This window comes from Panulirus ornatus, chromosome 38 (assembly GCF_036320965.1).
Source record: "Panulirus ornatus isolate Po-2019 chromosome 38, ASM3632096v1, whole genome shotgun sequence".
NCBI lineage: Eukaryota > Metazoa > Arthropoda > Malacostraca > Decapoda > Palinuridae > Panulirus > Panulirus ornatus.
Window position 1 is genome coordinate 21,067,945 of NC_092261.1, and position 14,073 is coordinate 21,082,017.

General features: G+C 41.9%; 1 non-coding gene across 1 annotated transcript; it reads left to right on the top strand.

Moving 5' to 3' along the window:
* The first annotated feature begins 13,785 nt into the window (after positions 1 to 13,785).
* Positions 13,786 to 13,868, top strand: TRNAL-UAG (transfer RNA leucine (anticodon UAG)). The gene has a single exon. It is a non-coding gene; the product is annotated as a tRNA-Leu (tRNA).
* The last annotated feature ends 205 nt before the right edge of the window (positions 13,869 to 14,073 follow it).

A 14,073-nucleotide genomic window follows, 5' to 3' on the forward strand; every position in this document is an offset into this window, starting at 1 on the left:
ATCCAGGTTCCTTTCCTCAAGCATATTACCTATCTCTCCTTTCTTCTCATCTTGGTTACATCCATACACATTTAGACACCCCAGTCTGAGCCTTGGAGAAGGCTGAGCACTCCCCGCGTTATTACTTTTTCTGTTTCCTTTTTTAGAAAGATGAAATTGCAGGGAGGGGAGGGTTTCTGGCACCCCGCTCCCGTCCCCTCTAGTCGCCTTCTACGACACGAGAGGAATGCGTGGGAAGTATTATTTCTCCCCTATATATATATATATATATATATATATATATATATATATATATATATATATATATATATATATATATATATATATATATATATATATATATATATATATATTTTTTTTTTTTTTTTTTTTTTTTTATACTTTGTCGCTGTCTCCCGCGTTTGCGAGGTAGCGCAAGGAAACAGACGCAAGAAATGCCCCCCCCCCCCCATACACATGTATATACATAAAACCACACACGCAAATATACATACCTACACAGCTTTCCATGGTTTACCCCAGACGCTTCACATGCCTTGATTCAATCCACTGACAGCACGTCAACCCCGGTATACCACATCGCTCCAATTCACTCTATTCCTTGCCCTCCTTTCACCCTCCTGCATGTTCAGGCCCCGATCACACAAAATCTTTTTCACTCCATCTTTCCACCTCCAATTTGGTCTCCCTCTTCTCCTCGTTCCCTCCACCTCCGACACATATATCCTCTTGGTCAATCTTTCCTCACTCATTCTCTCCATGTGCCCAAACCACTTCAAAACACCCTCTTCTGCTCTCTCAACCACGCTCGTTTTATTTCCACACATCTCTCTTACCCTTACGTTACTCACTCGATCAAACCACCTCACACCACACATTGTCCTCAAACATCTCATTTCCAGCACATCCATCCTCCTGCGCACAACTCTATCCATAGCCCACGCCTCGCAACCATACAACATTGTTGGAACCACTATTCCTTCAAACATACCCATTTTTGCTTTCCGAGATAATGTTCTCGACTTCCACACATTCTTCAAGGCCCCCAGAATTTTCGCCCCCTCCCCCACCCTATGATCCACTTCCGCTTCCATGGTTCCATCCGCTGCCAGATCCACTCCCAGATATCTAAAACACTTCACTTCCTCCAGTTTTTCTCCATTCAAACTCACCTCCCAATTGACTTGACCCTCAACCCTACTGTACCTAATAACCTTGCTCTTATTTACATTTACTCTTAACTTTCTTCTTCCACACACTTTACCAAACTCAGTCACCAGCTTCTGCAGTTTCTCACATGAATCAGCCACCAGCGCTGTATCATCAGCGAACAACAACTGACTCACTTCCTAAGCTCTCTCATCCCCAACAGACTTCATACTTGCCCCTCTTTCCAAAAGTCTTGCATTTACCTCCCTAACAACCCCATCCATAAACAAACTAAACATCGAGACATCACACACCCCTGCCGCAAACCTACATTCACTGAGAACCAATCACTTTCCTCTCTTCCTACACGTAGACATGCCTTACATCCTCGATAAAAACTTTTCACTGCTTCTAACAACTTTCCTCCCACACCATATATTCTTAATACCTTCCACAGAGCATCTCTATCAACTCTATCATATGCCTTCTCCAGATCCATAAAAGCTACATACAAATCCATTTGCTTTTCTAAGTATTTCTCACATACATTCTTCAAAGCAAACACCTGATCCACACATCCTCTACCACTTCTGAAACAACACTGCTCTTCCCCAATCTGATGCTCTATACATGCCTTCACCCTCTCAATCAATACCCTACCATATAATTTACCAGGAATACTCAACAAACTTATACCTCTGTAATTTGAGCATTCACTCTTATCCCCTTTGCCTTTGTACAATGGCACTATGCACGCATTCCGCCAATCCTCAGGCACCTCACCATGAGTCATACATACATTAAATAACCTTACCAACCAGCCAACAATACAGTCACCCCCTTTTTTAATAAATTCCACTGCAATACCATCCAAACCTGCTGCCTTGCCGGCTTTCATCTTCCGCAAAGCTTTCACTACCTCTTCTCTGTTTACCAAATCATTTTCCCTAACCCTCTCACTTTGCACACCACCTCGACCAAAACACCCTATATCTGCCACTCTATCATCAAACACATTCAACAAACCTTCAAAATACTCACTCCATCTCCTTCTCACATCACCACTACTTGTTATCACCTCCCCATTTGCGCCCTTCACTGAAGTTCCCATTTGCTCCCTTGTCTTACGCACTTTATTTACCTCCTTCCAGAACACCTTTTTATTCTCCCTAAAATTTAATGATACTCTCTCACCCCAACTCTCATTTGCCCTTTTTTTCAACTCTTGCACCTTCCTCTTGACCTCCTGTCTCTTTCTTTTATACATCTCCCACTCAATTGCATTTTTTCCCTGCAAAAATCGTCCAAATGCCTCTCTCTTCTCTTTCACTAATACTCTTACTTCTTCATCCCACCACTCACTACCCTTTCTAATCAACCCACCTCCCACTCTTCTCATGCCACAAGCATCTTTTGCGCAATCCATCACTGATTCCCTAAATACATCCCACTCCTCCCCCACTCCCCCCGCTTCCATTGTTCTCACCTTTTTCCATTCTGTACTCAGTCTCTCCTGGTACTTCCTCACACAGGTCTCCTTCTCAAGCTCACTTACTCTCACCACCCTCTTCACCCCAACATTCACTCTTCTTTTCTGAAAACCCATACAGATCTTCACCTTAGCCTCCACAAGATAATGATCAGACATCCCTCCAGTTGCACCTCTCAGCACATTAACATCCAAAAGTCTCTCTTTCGCACGCCTGTCAATTAACACGTAATCCAATAACGCTCTCTGGCCATCTCTCTTACTTACATAAGTATACTTATGTATATCTCGCTTTTTAAACCAGGTATTCCCAATAATCAGTCGTTTTTCAGCACATAAATGTACAAGCTCTTCACCATTTCCATTTACAACACTGAACACCCCATGTATACCAATTATTCCCTCAACTGCCACATTACTCACCTTTGCATTCAAATCACCTATATATATATATATATATATATATATATATATATATATATATAGGTGGAAGAGGTGAAAAAGAGGGCAAATGAGAGTTGGGGTGAGAGAGTATCATTAAATTTTATGGAGAATAAAAAGATGTTCTGGAAGGAGGTAAATAAAGTGCGTAAGACAAGGGAGCAAATGGGAACTTCGGTGAAGGGCGCAAATGGAGAGATAATAACAAGTAGTGATGCTGTGAGAAGGAGATGGAGTGAGTATTTTGAAGGTTTGTTGAATGTGTTTGATGATAGAGAGGCAGATATAGGGTGTTATGGTCGAGGTGGTGTGCAAAGTGAGAGGGTTAGGGAAAATATTTTGGTAAACAGAGAAGAGGTAGTAAAAGCTTTGCGGAAAATGAAAGCCGGCAAGGCAGCAGGTTTGGATGGTATTGCAGTGGAATTTATTAAAAAAGGGGGTGACTGTATTATTGACTGGTTGGTAAGGTTATTTAATGTATGTATGACTCATGGTGAGGTGCCGTGAGGATTGGCGGAATGAGTGCATAGTGCCATTGTACAAAGGCAAAGGGGATAAAAGTGAGTGCTCAAATTAAAGAGGTATAAGTTTGTTGAGTATTCCTGGTAAATTATATGGGAGGGTATTGATTGAGAGGGTGAAGGCATGTACAGAGCATGAGATTGGGGAAGAGCAGTGTGGTTTCAGAAGTGGTAGAGGATGTGTGGATCAGGTGTTTGCTTTGAAGAATGTATGTGAGAAATACTTAGAAAAGCAAATGGATTTGTATGTAGCATTTATGAATCTGGAGAAGGCATATGATAGAGTTGATAGAGATGCTCTGTGGAAGGTATTAAGAATATATGGTGTGGGAGGCAAGTTGTTAGAAGCAGTGAAAAGTTTTTATCGAGGATGTAAGGCATGTGTACGTGTAGGAAGAGAGGAAGTGATTGGATTTCAGTGAATGTAGGTTTGCGGCAGGGGTGTGTGATGTCTCGATGGTTGTTTAATTTGTTTATGGATGGGGTTGTTAGGGAGGTGAATGCAAGAGTTTTGGAAAGAGGGTAAGTATGAAGTCTGTTGTGGATGAGAGAGCTTGGGAAGTGAGGCCGGTTGTTGTTCGCTGATGATACAGCGCTGGTGGCTGATTCATGTGAGAAACTGCAGAAGCTGGTGACTGAGTTTGGTAAAGTGTGTGAAAGAAGAAAGTTAAGAGTAAATGTAAATAAGAGCAAGGTTATTAGGTACAGTAGGGTTGAGGGTCAAGTCAATTGGGAGGTAAGTTTGAATGGAGAAAAACTGGAGGAAGTAAAGTGCTTTAGATATCTGGGAGTGGATCTGGCAGCGGATGGAACCATGGAAGCGGAAGTGGATCATAGGGTGGGGGAGGGGGCGAAAATCCTGGGAGCCTTGAAGAATGTGTGGAAGTCGAGAACATTATCTCGGAAAGCAAAAATGGGTATGTTTGAAGGAATAGTGGTTTCAACAATGTTGTATGGTTGCGAGGCGTGGGCTATGGATAGAGTTGTGCGCAGGAGGGTGGATGTGCTGGAAATGAGATGTTTGAGGACAATGTGTGGTGTGAGGTGGTTTGATCGAGTAAGTAACGTAAGGGTAAGAGAGATGTGTGGAAATAAAAAGGGCGTGGTTGAGAGAGCAGAAGAGGGTGTTTTGAAATGGTTTGGGCACATAGAGAGAATGAGTGAGGAAAGATTGACCAAGAGGATATATGTGTCGGAGGTGGAGAGAACGAGGAGAAGTGGGAGACCAAATTGGAGGTGGAAAGATGGAGTGAAAAAGATTTTGTGTGATCGGGGCCTGAACATGCAGGAGGGTGAAAGGAGGGCAAGGAATAGAGTGAATTGGATCGATGTGGTATACCGGGGTTGACGTGCTGTCAGTGGATTGAATTCAGGGCATATGAAGCGTCTGGGGTAAACCATGGAAAGCTGTGTAGGTATGTATATTTGCGTGTGTGGACGTATGTATATACATGTGCATGGGGTGGGGGTTGGGCCATTTCTTTCGTCTGTTTCCTTGCGCTACCTCGCAAACGCTGGAGACAGCGACAAAGCTAAAAAAAAAAAAAAAGAAAAAAAATATATATATATATATATCCTGGAAAAAGATATTATAGAAGCATAAAAGGGAGGGAGCGGCTATTCCTTCGTTTTTTTTTTTTTTTTTTTAATTTCCAAAAAAGGACAAGAAATGGCATGAGTATCAAGGCCCATTTCATAATCGAATGCGAATATTGATGAAAAAAAAAAAATATATATATATATATATATATATATATATATATATATATATATATATATATATATATATATATATATATATAAGTTTATTCATTTATTTTGCTTCGTCGCTGTCTCCCGCGTTCGCGAGGTAGCGCAAGGAAACAGACGAAAGAATGGCCCAACCCATCCCCATACACAATGTATATACATACCCGTCCACACACGCAAAAATACATTCCTATACATCTCAATGTACACATATATATACACACACAGACATACACATATATACACATGTACATAATTCATACTGTCTGCCTTTACTTATTCCCTATCGCCACCTTTGCAACACATGGAACAACAACCCCCTCCCCACTCATGTGTGCGAGGTAGCGCTAGGAAAAGACAACAAAGGCCCCATTCGTTCACACTCAGTCTCTAGCTGTCATGTAATAATGCACCGAAACCACAGCTACCTTTCCACATCCAGGCCCCACAGAACTTTCATGGTTTACCCCAAACGCTTCACATGCCCTGGTTCAATCCATTGACAGCACGTCGACCCCGGTATACCACATCGATCCAATTCACTCTATTCCTTGCACGCCTTTCACCCTCCTGCATGTTCAGGCCCCGATCACTCAAAATCTTTTTCACTCCATCTTTCCACCTCTAATTTGGTCTCCCACTTCTCGTTCCCTCTACCTCTGACACGTATATCCTCTTTGTCAATCTTTCCTCCCTCGCTCATTCTCTCCATGTGACCAAACTATTTCAAAACACCCTCTTCTGCTCTGTCAACCACACTCTTTTTATTACCACATATCTCTCTTTCCCTTTCATTACTTACTCGGTCAAACTCCCTAACACCACATATTGTCCTGAAACAACTCATTTCCAGCCCATCCACCCTCCTCCCCACAACTCTATCTAAAGCCCACTCCTCGCAACCATATAACATTGTTGGAACTACTATTCCTTTAAACATACCCATTTTTGATTTCCGAGATAATGTTCTCGCCTTACATACATATTTCAACGCTCCCAGAACCTTCGCCCCCTCCCCCACCCTGTGATTCACTTCCCTTTCCATGGTTCCATCCGCTGCCAAATCCACTACCAGATATCTAAAACAATTCACTTCCTCCAGTTTTTCTCCACTCAAACTTACCTCCCAATTAACTTTTCCCTCAACCCTACTGTACCTACTAACCTTGCTCTTATTCACATTTACTCTCAGATTTCTTCTTTCACACACTTTACCAAACCCAGTTACAAGCTTCTGCAGTTGCTCACCCGAGTCAGCCACCAGCACTGTATCATCAGCGAACAACGACTGACTCACTTCCCCTGCTCTGTCATCCACAACAGACTGCTTACTTGCCCCTCTCTCCAAAAGACATGCATTCACCTCCCTAGGAACCCCATCCATAAAGAAATTAAACAACCATGGCGACATCACGCGCCCCTACCGCAAACCGACATTCACTGAGAACAAATCACTTTCCTCTCTTCCTACTAGTACAAATGCGTTCCACGTGCCCAGCAAGTAATGTGGGTTTTCCCTGTATTATGTTGGACTGTGTCGTTTCGAGTCCGAGTGTAACTATGTATTGTAACTTGTCTTGTAGAAGTGCCCACCAATAAAGTGTGTTTTGTTTCATGTCTTTATAGTTGAATTGTTGTGAAAGAAACTGAGCTCCCAGTTTGAAATCTTACCTGGGCTGTTAAGTGTAAACGTAATATTTGTGCCCGAGTAATGTTCTTCTTTTATATTGTATTTTCTATTTCTTGTAAAATATGTAGTTTCAATCCTGGTGTTCAATTTCATCCCTTAACTTTAAAATAGCGTTATCCTGTGCTGCGTAACGAGAAGCTGGCGACTTTGTGCCAAGGTTTTTCTTACCTTTATAGAGACTCTTCTTTCCTTAGTCACGCCGTTGACAAGTGAAGGTGACGTTGAACGTTTCTGTTGATCTGCGTCCTATCCCATCTTATAACAGCTTATGAGTTAAGGCTTGTTGCGGATGGGTTAGGAGTTGTGTACGACCGAAATGCTCATAGAGTTGGAGACTTCGTTGATAAATCAATTAAGTTGGCGTGCAGCTCGTAGGTACTGTGCCTGATGTTGAAAATGCTGTTCACAATACCGTCCCATCATCAAGGTCAGCCGAAGTTTTAATCCCTCCCCAACTCTATAGTGATTTTAACGTTAATCCTGAATGTTTGAGGCTTCAACCAGAGATTGCTAAGATCAATGCAGAGGTGCGAATGGAAGAAGCGAGGAGTGAACAAGCTAAGCTACAGATACAGAGAGAATGGACTGAACAGATTTGATTAACTTTGAAACAAAAGAAATTACGACAGGGCGTGTCACAGCCAGTACCAGTGTTTGATTTTACGAGACACGCATAGAACTGTATGGCATGCTAAGTGAGAGGTGGGCAGATGGGAAAGTGTAGAGAGTAATGGGATAACAAGGTAAGATTACTAGTTAAAGGGAAAATAGAAGTGCATGGGCAGTACTTATAGGAAAGGAGTGTATGTGATTTCGAGATGTACAAGAGAAGCGACAGGAGGTCAAGATTAGGGTTCAAAGGAAGAAAAAGATATCAAATGAGAGCTAGGATGAGAGAATATCACCAGACCCAGGGAGAAAATAATTTTTTGATAAAAGGTTAATAGTGTATGAAAAATGAGTGAACAATTGGGAACATTTATGAAATATATACGTATATATGTCTCAACATACTGAAACTTTCGTAACACAAACATTGTGTAGAAAAATCCTGATTCCGCTATGAGAATAACGAAACTTCATTAGTTAAAAAGCATTTTAGATTATCATGACCATTACTTTGAAAATTTAGGAGGTAGATATGCAACAGGTTTGTTGGTTGCATTATATTGGTAACCACAGAAATTATTGAAGTAATGTTTGAAATAGTTGAATTTAGTTTCTCTCTTTGTCTTCATACTTGCTGTAGTGGGGAAAGATTGGTTCTAGATATATGTGGAGTAGGAGAGAAATATTTCTCACAAGCTTTAATGTTTTGTTGTCCATATTCTGTCTTCATCCGCAGCCCGAGAGAATATAAGCAGACTCTTGAGTAAGATTTTAACAGTGTCAGATAGGTTATAACACACACACACACACACACACACACACACACACACACACACACACACACACACACACACACACACACACACACAGAAGACTCATAGAGGCAAAGCCTTATTTGGATAACGTCATGATTATTTTTGAAAGTTCTTGTCCAACGTAGCTGTCCTTCACTTCACACCAGTAGCACTCATCTGACTAGAGGTACTCATCCCACCAGAGGTACTCATCCCACCAGTGGCACTCGTCCCACCAGAAATGCTCGTCCCACCAGCAAAGCTCGTCCCACTAGAGGTACTCGTCCCACCAGTGGTACTCGTCCCACCAGTGGTACTCGTCCTACCAGTGGTATTTGTCCCACCAGTGGTACTCATCCATCCAGCAGTGCTCGTCCCACCAGAGGTACTCGTCCCACCAGTGGTACTTGTCCCACCAGTGGTACTCATCCATCCAGCAGTGCTCGTCCTACCAGAGGTACTCGTCCCACCAGTGGTACTCGTCCCACCAGTGGTACTCGTCCCAGAGGTCGAGAAACACTGGTGTAGGCACCAGGTCACGTAGGTTGGGGTTAGATTTGGTTAGGTTGGGAATCGATTAGATTAGGGCTTATGTATATTAGATTTGGATCAGCATTTTCCTCAGTTTTTACTCAGGCCTCTGGAGGTGTGTGTGTGTGTGTGTGTGTGTGTGTGTGTGTGTGTGTGTGTGTGTGTGTGTGTGTGTGTGTGTGGTGTGCCGGGTGGGGGGGACTTTTCCAGTCTCGGGGTGTATGCAAGTGGGAGGTCAGTATAGGTCTGCCTTATACTGGTGAAGTATATTCATATTTATAACATGTATGTGGATGACCTCATTATAATTCTGCAGTTCAAGCTTGTATGGTATACGTCTTCAGCTGAAGATATACTTATTAAGCTTACTTGATCATATTTTGTTATGTTTAAGAGTCACAACACAACTGATTATATGGAATGGTTATATGTAAGTCATAAGAGGGATCTCTTCATCTTATGAAGGCATGCTTATTTTGGTCCCAGTTACCAACTCTTAATACGCTTATTAATTGTAAATTTAGAAAGTTACTGAATTTGTCTTTGTTTTCAGACTGTAGATCAAACAATGTTGGCGCTACAGATTCACATACACAGATGGACTGCTCAGGTCAGCGCCTGAATACAATAATACAGACAGGTTGGAAGGCTGCCAGGGATAGATATGCACAACTCGGACCACTAATTGAAGATCATACCAGTGGAATATCAGGAGGAATTACCTTGCACTCTAAGGCATGGAGGGCTAGCTAGGCCATGGCGGAGTTCCTATGGCATTACTCAGTAAACAGTTAACAGAAACTTGTTCTTGGTGAGCGCAAGCATGATCTCCTGACTCTTCATATCAATTTGTGTTTGTTGGAGATCGTAATGGATCTTTTACCACCGATATCCATTGTATTTGATAAGCCTGAATGTTCTGCTGTCCCTATACTCCAGAATGTGTTGCCGTCATACCGTTTTCTGAGCAATTCCTGATTAAGTGACAATGAGTGACCCACATACTGTCATACTGAAGAGGGAGTTCAAAATAGTTCCAGATGACAAGCTGTGACCGAACATATGTGTTTGCAGAGGCACAGGGTGGCTGTATACTTAGATCCCTCACTGCCAACATTTGCTATGTATAAAACAGATTATTGAAAATGCTTCACTGAACAAGCTAAAGCAGCTATTATTGTTCTAAACAGAGAAAACAAGAATGCCTCGTTTGTGTCCGTGAACTCGATTACGACGATGAACCATTGCAGGAACTGAGTTCAACTGCTCAGTAGGATTCTATTCATAATTCTGAAGCATTTTGTTCGAGCTTCGAACAACAACTACAACAACAACAACAACAACAACAACAACAACAACAACAACAACAACAACAACAACAATAACAACAACAACAACAACAAGTTAGAGAACGTATGCTAGATTCTGATGTCAAAATGTCGTTTATAATAAACTTATAGATTATAAGACTGACACCTGCAAAACTGGTAGAGATTTACTTCATCGGCGGCACTCGAAGTAAATAGTTCTCTCTGATATCAGTGAGGTAGACAGTGATGCAGGCCTGCAGCAGCAGCAGCAACAGCAGCAGCGAATCGGAGAGGCACCTTAGTGCATTGAACAGAAGCAATATCTTACGACCACAGTGTGGCAGCTCTATAATCATTTCATATTGAACTGGAACACATCAAAAACTGAAGAATATAATTCAGGGTACACTGCAGACCTTTATTTTCTGTTTCATTTCAAAGTTTATCTTTTACCGGACCACTTCAGGGATATCTAAATATCATTTAGTCTACCACAGAAACAAACATTTTTGTTTTCTGGACAATTCTGTTTTTATTGCATTGTGTTTCAGAAAAGTATTATGAAATAGAGATCTTTAATCATTTATCAGCTAAGTTTTAGAAACTATACTTAATGTATTCAGGTCAGATACTAGAAAAACGTGTCACAGATCAATAGGATCACGTATCAGATGTCTAACGGGTCACCTGGGTCACGGGTCAAAGCTGGTGACCCCATTCCAACTTTAGGATATGTCTTGTGAGGTCTTTGTACAGAGTGGTAGTAGAGTGACTGGGTCTACAGTCGTACTGTGTAGCAGAGAGTGGGACAGTCTGATTGATAATGTCGTACTGTTTAGTAGAGAGTGGGACAGTCTGGTTGATTATGTCGTACTGTGTAGTAGAGAGTGGGACAGTGTGGTTGATTATGTCGTACTGTGTAGTAGAGAGTGGGACAGTCTGGTCGATTATGTCGTACTGTGTAGTAGAGAGTGGGACAGTGTGGTTGATTATGTCGTACTGTGTAGTAGAGAGTGGGACAGTCTGGTCGATTATGTCGTACTGTGTAGTAGAGAGTGGGACAGTCTGGTTGATTATGTCGTACTGTGTCGTAGAGAGTGGGACAGTCTGGTTGATTATGTCGTACTGTGTAGTAGAGAGTGGGACAGCCTGGTTGATTATATCGTACTGTGTAATAGAAAGTGGGACACTCTGGTTCATTATGCTGTATGTTAGTTCCTCCAGAAGTCTGTGTAGTAAGACAGCACCAATATAGGGAGGTGTGAGGGGGAGGAATCTGCTCTCCTGTAGTGGCTGTGTGGGTTGGGTGGGCCAGGTAGAGTGTTATCGGAACTTATGAGTGGTCAGAGGACAGGTCATGTAGTATGCTCCAGTGGTCCTTGTTTACAGCGCAGGTGTGCACAAGTGAACGTGTGGTGAAGATGGTTGCTGGAGGTGTGGGTTTGGAGTCTGGTTGGCTGGTTGCATATGTTGAAAAGATGAAGTTAATTCATGAGTGATACACCTCAGGGATCTAGGATCTGCGCGTTGAGCCATGCAGGATAGTGGGCGTTGAACCATGCATGGTGGTGGACGTTAAGCCATGCAGTATGGTGGGTGTTGAACCATGCAGGATGGTGGGCATTGAAATCTTCACACAGATGGGTGTTGAGTGTGTTGGTCAGGTTCTGTATTCGAGGAGTGTTTCTGAAAGGGTATGTGATAGGGGAAATTATGTTGGTCTTAATAATACAAAGAAATTCAAACGCAACTGCACATTTGGTCCTAACGAGGCTGTTTGTGATAGTGAAAGAGAACAGAAACTCATGGATTAGTGTTGTATGAGAAGAAAGGATACAGATTCATCAAAAGGAAAAATGTATAAACTTCTCATGCAGTCAAGAAGGGGCTAATTTTGTCAGTCGTGGATTTTAGGCGAAATATTTATCACGTCGATGCTGAAACGTATCTATGATACTGTTTTTAACTGTTATGATTAGCAAATCATTCCATGTGTAGAAAGTTTGCTTTGAAGAAAAATAATTGCCATGTTATATCAGCATTGCAAATGAGAAGCCACAGCTGGGATTAAAAAATCCATAGAGATATTTGAATATCTTGGAGAAAGAGGATTACCCAACGCCATGCCATATAGTTGTTTGAAGATTTTGTCATTAGCACGAAATACATTATATGTTACACATAAAACAATTTGCGATATAAAAATATTATGGATTACTGGGAAGTAAAGCATGTGTATTTCTACCCTTAGGAAACATTACATATCTCGTACAGGAACGTTGGTAAACAATGAGTTAAAACTGAAACTTAATGATTGTCAAGGATCTCTTATTCTCTCACTCTATGAGTCAGATCTGACATCAAGTTGTTGATGTGCGGGTTAGAAATATTCCCAGCCAGTGGTCACAACATCCTGACTAGCTATGTTGAAAGACTGTATGAGGAAGACCCCATTGAACTAATGATAGATGGTAGAGGATCATTGTTCGTGTGTTTGATCAATATCGTATACTACATATATAGTGTTACAGCTAACTGAAAAGATTGTTTGATAGCACCAAGTGTGTCCTGCAACAGTAATTTGAACTGGGAATTGGATCTTCTGTTTGCATCCACCGTTGGATCTTTAACAATCTCACAATGTGTATTGACGTCTTGGTTAACGTACGATTTCTTGTAAAAGATTAAAATAACAGTAAATATTCTGCTTCAATCATCTATATATTTACATTAGTCTCTAGATTCCTATGGACAACCCCAAACCTTTTAAGAATAGTTGACCTGAGATTACGGTTGGTCATGCCATGTGCACAACCTTCACCAATCATTATGTTATCCTGAGTAATGTTACCATGATATTTACGAAACCTTATGCAATTACCAGAGGGTTATTGGTAGTTTTTGCTTTGGAAAATATGCTTCCAAATCGAGTTATTCATTCTATTATGATAGATGAAATTCACCATCAAATCTGGATCAAATCACATGTTTGGTCCAAAAAAACATTCTTGGACGGGGCATCAACTTCTCCCTTTAATTCTGCCTTGTACTTTTCAATTTCTCTTCAAGTAATCTATACACACGGTCACTTAATATCAACGGTCAGTCATCAGTAACGCTGTTTTCCATGGTCACAGCATTGAGAGTAGCGAGTGGACACCCTCTCCTTATTGTATTTCTGTTCCTGAAATATAGAGCAAAACAGCATCGCACAAACAATCCTTCATCTATTTTAGCTGATGAAGAGAACCAAATTAAGTATCACAAGATAGAAGATTCTCTTTGTGCCCCTGGCCAGGCTGGTGAGGAACCAGATGGTGATTATGATCTTACAGAGGAATCAAGCCTTAATGACTTGGTATCTATCTCCACCAGCGGCCACGTTAGCCACTAAGTCTTTCTGACACAATTTACTGACCCATCAATACACGTCTACCATCAACGACTAAACATGGCATCCTAGATCAGTAGTATCCCTCTTCCTCCTTCTTACAGGGTGTCAGGATATCGTGGCCGAGCGGTCTAAGGCGCTGGATTTAGGCTCCAGTCTCTCAGGAGGCGTGGGTTCGAATCCCACCTTTGCCAGGAACTTTTGTGGTCACTGTGGACTTCAGATACAGGGTGAGGGAGACCTGGGTGGGCTATGGTGGTGTCCTCGTGGGAGGAAGGACTATATCACTCGCCCCACTTGTTCCGGAGGGACATTGTTACCGGCTGGCCGAATATAGTCAGGTCTTGGAACTCACTGGATCTACGTGCGGGACACATGACCTCGTCTGGTTTGGAGATG